This window comes from Agelaius tricolor, unplaced genomic scaffold (genome assembly GCF_023055355.1).
Source record: "Agelaius tricolor isolate 1412-34295 unplaced genomic scaffold, bAgeTri1.0.p SCAF_12, whole genome shotgun sequence".
NCBI classification, from domain to species: domain Eukaryota; kingdom Metazoa; phylum Chordata; class Aves; order Passeriformes; family Icteridae; genus Agelaius; species Agelaius tricolor.
In genome coordinates, this window is record NW_027269272.1 from 9,849,000 (window position 1) to 9,854,813 (window position 5,814).

Genomic DNA, 5,814 nt, shown 5'->3' on the forward strand with positions numbered 1-5,814 from the left:
TGGATTTTCCAGCAGAGTCTACTACTCCCTATTTAGCATTCATACTAAATTAATAATTTTGGAGTTGTTTTTTGTATACTTCCTCCTTTTCATAAAGTGCTTTGCTGTCAAAGCTCAGGTCCAATTCTTCTTGGGGATCATGGGAGCTGTTGTCCTCTGGAAAGTCAGAGCTAAAGGTGTAGACCAGCTTGTCCCTAGTGACAGAAAAGGATATTAAACTTCACCTTTGCATAGAATGGATTCAAGTATTTTTCAAAGGTACCCCATGGGATATAGTTCATAGATTTAGTTCAAACAAGGAAAGCTAGAGTAAACATGTATTTGCTAATAATGGTATGAGAAATCTAAGCTTGCTGTATAATTAATATTATTGCAAAATGTTACTTGGAGGAGTACAAGCAACAAGGAAGCAGATTGTTACCTCTGAAGGTAAGAGAGGTAACAGAGCATCGGTGGTAGGTGGTTCACTGGGAGAGGATAGCCAAGCAGAAAGCTCACTGGATCATCACATACCCAGTAAGATTTGCTATTTAACAGTTGGAGGTCATAATGCCCACAGGCACAGGAAACCTTGGCCCACCTCTTAAGCACAAACCCCAGCTACTTATTATGTCACAATGGAGGATATCTAGATTGTAATTTCCAAAAGTAAAGGACCAATCTCTCACAATATGAAAGACAAATAAAGCTACAGCCAGGATTTACCATTTGTTGGTTTGACTTTATCAGTGATATGCTGCTAAACTGCTTTGAACTGGGCCTTTGGAGATTTTGAGTTACATGGCAGATGATTGGTGACATTATATTGAATATATATATGAATATTCCAGGAAAGGCCCTCTCTTCCAATCACTGGTGAGGTGGAAGGGAAATACACCACAGAGCCCTCAGATACTCCCTGTTTAGCAGCACCTCCTACACAGGCTGGTACTGCACTATTTCTTCATTTGGCACAGGCACCTTGTCATTTGGAGTTACATTTCCAAAGGAACAAGATGCCAGAGAGTGACCAAACAGCCCCACAGGCTCCTGTGCTGGAGCTAGGAGGCTGGAGTACAATACAGATACAATAGCAAAGCACCAGAGATTGATGAGCCTCACCTTTTCCCCATTTTTGCATTATTCTTGACTGCATTCTTCCAGTCTCCTGCATAGCTGTGCCATCTGTGAGCTGCAGCTGAAAGGAGCCCGGCCCAGGCACTTGAGACAAGTGATTCTTTGTAGCTCATTGCTACAGTGATGGTACAGCTGGAACCAATTTCATTAACTAGCAATCAGAGGGGGAAAATACAAGCAATGAGCCATTTTCTGTGCAGAAAACAAAGATATCAGATGCTAGCTCTTGAATGTGAGTAGCCATACAAGAAGGGAGAGAAAGAAAATACCCAGAGGAATGTGCACAAAGACTTGAACCAGAAAGTTTCATGCAAATGTACCTCCAGAGCCTGTTTCTCCTTGGCATGAGACATTTCCAGGGATACAGGCCTGACTCCCATGGATCAGAGGAGTGCTGAGGAAGGGAAACCTCAGGGGATCACACACAGGGAGAGCAGAGCTCCATGGCAGCAGACATGGAGAGCCAGGGGAGAGGGAGCTATGCCACTGACCATCCAGCTCTTAGAGGAATTAATTTCCTCAGTTCCCTCCCCGTCTGCATGCTCAAAAGCACCTGTGGATAGGTTTTGGACCTGAGCTGGTGGCTTTTTCCAACTTAATTCCCCACTAAAATATTATTGATGGCCTCCTATCTCCAGCTCAGCTTAACAGACAACCAGAGGAGCTGGGATTTTTAAAGCTTTCTTGAGGACAAAGCCTGCACTCGTGCAGTTTCACTGCTGTTGAGTTGGTCTGCATTAATGTCATTCAAATTTTGCCCAGGGTCTTTAATAAGAATTCAAATATAACTGCTGGGGGTTTAAAATATGTGTTTTGAAAATTGGAGCCATCCAAACTATGCAGGACAGCACATCTCCAGTGTTTATTTTTATTCCTGATCTAGACTCTGCATCAGCTGTCTTCATGGTTTGGTAGTGTGAAGTACTGGAAGCCTACCAATGCATATATATATATATATAAAACTTCCCTTTTGGTTTGCAGCAGTAGAAGGACAGATTCTTTTTCACTTTGAGTCACTAAAAAGTCACTGTGCAGGCTAATTTAAGACAAATGTGAACACATGATATCTGAACAACGGATGTGAGGCTGTGTTTGAAGGAAGTATGCTGAAAAGCCCTGCATCCTTAGGGGTCTTGGGTAGGAGACAGTGCTGGCAACCACTTGCAGAAAGGATTCTGTTACTGCTGTGGTATTTTGGGCTCCAGGGTGCAACATTTAGAATGTGCTCTGCTCAGACAGTCATGGAAGGAGCCCTTCCACCATGGCAACTCACATCTGACTTTGCATTGTTGGTAATGATCACACAGCAGAGAGAAAAAGAAGAAAAAGGGGGATGGCCTTGCATACGCAGACCATGACGGGCTATGACTGCATTCTCCAAGGCTGTAACCAGGAGTTATAAATTGCTATATTGCCTATTTTCACCTCTCATCTAATTGAAGAAACTCTGTATACAGCTTTGCAGATGGCCCATTTATTTTGCTGAACTACCAAGGCCTCAAGGATTCTGTTTAGAACTAACTGGGTACAAGCACAACAAAGGCCAGGGGAAATTGGCTCTTGAAAACATCAATTGTCAGGTATGGATGAACATATTTTTTGCAAGGTCACAGCACCTCCCTTCTGAATTAATGAACCTTTTGCCACAAAGGCAGAAAAAACATAAGGCACACTTCCTCACAAACTGCCAGGAATGTTGCAGAAGTTTACAGAGTTTCACAGAGCACAGTCCTCAGGTTGCTGTTTGGATATCAGGAGGAAGGAATGGCTATGTGCAGGTGCAGCCCCTGGAGGACTTTTCAGACACACTTCACCTGAAGGTATCCTGTGCCCTTTGCAAGAGGCTCAGCCTCCCAGGAGAATTCCAGTGTGCAGCTCTGTCTGAGCCTATGCCTACCCACCCTGTGTGCTCTGGGAAGCAAGAAACCCTCTGAAAGCAAAGCCATCCTGCCCCAGCCTGCCCTCCACATCCCCAGACATACCTGCTCTGATGCAGCAAGGGGCAGGTTGGGCCAGTGCCAGATCTCTGCAATGAGGGCCAGAATAGGCTGGGAGACCTGAATGGGCTGTGCCAAGAGAGACCAGAGTCACCATCCCCAGAGCACAGCAACAGATTGGAAAGGGGAGTATTGTTTCCTTCATTTCACACAGAGTGGGCTGAGATACAGAAACATGTTGGATGTTGTCTTTGATTACAGACTGGGGGTTATACACAGAAATAACTGCTGATTTCAAAATTCTAGGAAGTGTTGATTACATTGTGCCAAAGGAATAAAGAATCCTTAGTGACACCAGAAGTGTATTATAATTTTTTTACCCCTTGATTTCTGTTCTTTTACTTGGAAGGTTTCTGTTCTCTCACTTGAGATGACCGAGGACACATTATGGACCAGGGGCTGTGAAGGATGAGCAGCCTAATGACCCACAAAACCCAATCCTGACTTGAATATTCTTTATCCAGATTTCTCTCATAATCACAAACAGACCAGAAAAAACAAATAGAATCAATTCACTAACCAAAGAAGGGCTAAAGCAATAATGAATTCAATTACAGTATGACTTACCTTGTACAGTATAGGTGTAGTAAATAGGTAAGTTATTTGCAGGGACCCCCGTGGCAGGGAGGAATGATGAATCTGACTCCATGTTCTCAGAAGGCTCATTTATTTTTTTGTGATACTATGTTATATTAAAGCATACTAAACTAAACTGTACTAAAGAATACAGAAAGGATACTTACTAAATGCTAAAAAGATAATAATGAAAACTCATTACTCTCTCCAGAGTCCCGACACAGTTTGGCATCCATTGGCCAAAGAGCAAAAACAACTCACAGCAGAATCCAATGAAACAAACAATCTCCAAACACATTCCACATGTGAGCACAACACAGGAGAAGCAAATGAGATAATATTTTTTTTTCCTTTTTCTCTGAGGTTTCTCAGCTTCCCAGGAGAAAAATACTGGGCAAAGGGATTTTTTCAGAGAATGTGAATGCCACATATAGGTACTAATGTGAGTTTTGGATAACTTACCTGAATTGCATCTCCAAATATTTTTGATAGTTGCTAATCTTTGCTACTAAAATCACTGTGTTGCTTATTTAGATGTCATACAATGAGAAAAAGAAAAGATGCTAAAGCACTAGAAGAGAGGATACTAAAGTTCTTACTGTAATTGCAAATCTCACCAGTGACTCAAGTTTTATAAACCTTAAAATGAGTTTCATTTCTGTATAGTATAAATTAATTTAGACATGGCAGGCAGTAAGCATACCTATACGATTGTTAGATGACATGGTGTTTATTCCCCCCAGGTACTGCTGGCTGGCTGGGCTGTGGGGCTCAGTCTGTGGGTCCAGGACCACCTCTTGCCCTGCAGCAGACAGGGGTGCTCCCAAGAATCAGAGCAGGGAGAGAAAACCAGGAGATAGGAGCTAGGCCATCTGTTGTGCTGGGCAATGCTAGCTCCAACAGGTGCGTGTTTGAACAAATATTTGATATTGTCCAGGAAATACACAGGGTTTGTGTACATGTTTCTGTGCTAAACTAGTGCTCTGCACACAGCTCTGGGAATACAGCAGGGCACAGACTTTTGTCAGTTCTCTTCCCCTGGGCCTGGCTCTGACAGGCTTTGGCTCATGAGGCAGCATTTGAGAAGAGACACAGGTCTCTTAGTGAGGTCACTGGTGGTGTGGGACAGAAAGGCTGGGAGGAATTTAGAGGAGGCTGTGGGAGGGCAGAGACAGCACAGGGCTGATGGGAAGGCTGTGATTGCCAAAATTTCAGTGGTTCTGTAGCCTGGTGGAGGGCTTTGGCCCACATTTTGATGTGTCTGCTGAACACAGCAGTGGAGGGCTGAGGATCAGAGACAGAGCCATGAGCACAGTGCCTTAGAATTACCACACCAAGAGCAAACCCCTCCCTGCCAGACAGGCACAGAGCCCTGGCTGAATGCACAGACCCCTGCAGCATCCCACAACCCTGCAGCAGACAGCAGCAATGAGGTGGTGGCACAGGGCTTCAGCATTCACTGCCTCTGCCAGTTTGGCTGATGGAGGACAGAAGTTCATCTTTATCAAGGGGAGAAGGGTTTTCCCCAAATAGTTCCTCATTCTGCTCCTTTGGGACTCTCAAACCACTCAAATCTCTCACTCTACAAATAATTATTTAAAAAATAAACCTAGGAAATGAGATAACTCTGCCAAGCACCAAACCCCATGAATTCATTGCACCTAACACCAATCACTGTTCCTGTTAACATCCCTGCTGCTGTCCTTCCCTCTGAGACAGGCTGGGTGGCTGCAGACACAGCCTGGATGATGGCAGCCACATGCAGGGAGCTTCACCTCCCGCTTCTTGTCAGGCCTCTGGCAGCAACTCCCGGCTCAGAAGCAGTCGAATGGAAAGTGCTGCTTCTCCCCACAAACCTCCTGTCCTGGGGTAGGGGTGGCTATCGACTCCACCATTCCTGCTCCTGCTCTGCTAAGGGCAGTTTTAAGAAACCCTTGGCAAGAAATCTCCTCCGCTCTTATCACCCTCCCGGCTCCCTGCCCTCCGGAGCTTGGCATCCGCTGATCCCGGCCGTGCCCGCAGCGTCCGGCCGGGGCTCAGCAGCGGTCAGCGGGCCGGGGACCTGCCGCGAGCTGCCGTCGTGCGGGCGATGCCGCGGCCCCGGGATGCTCCTCGGCATCGCTCG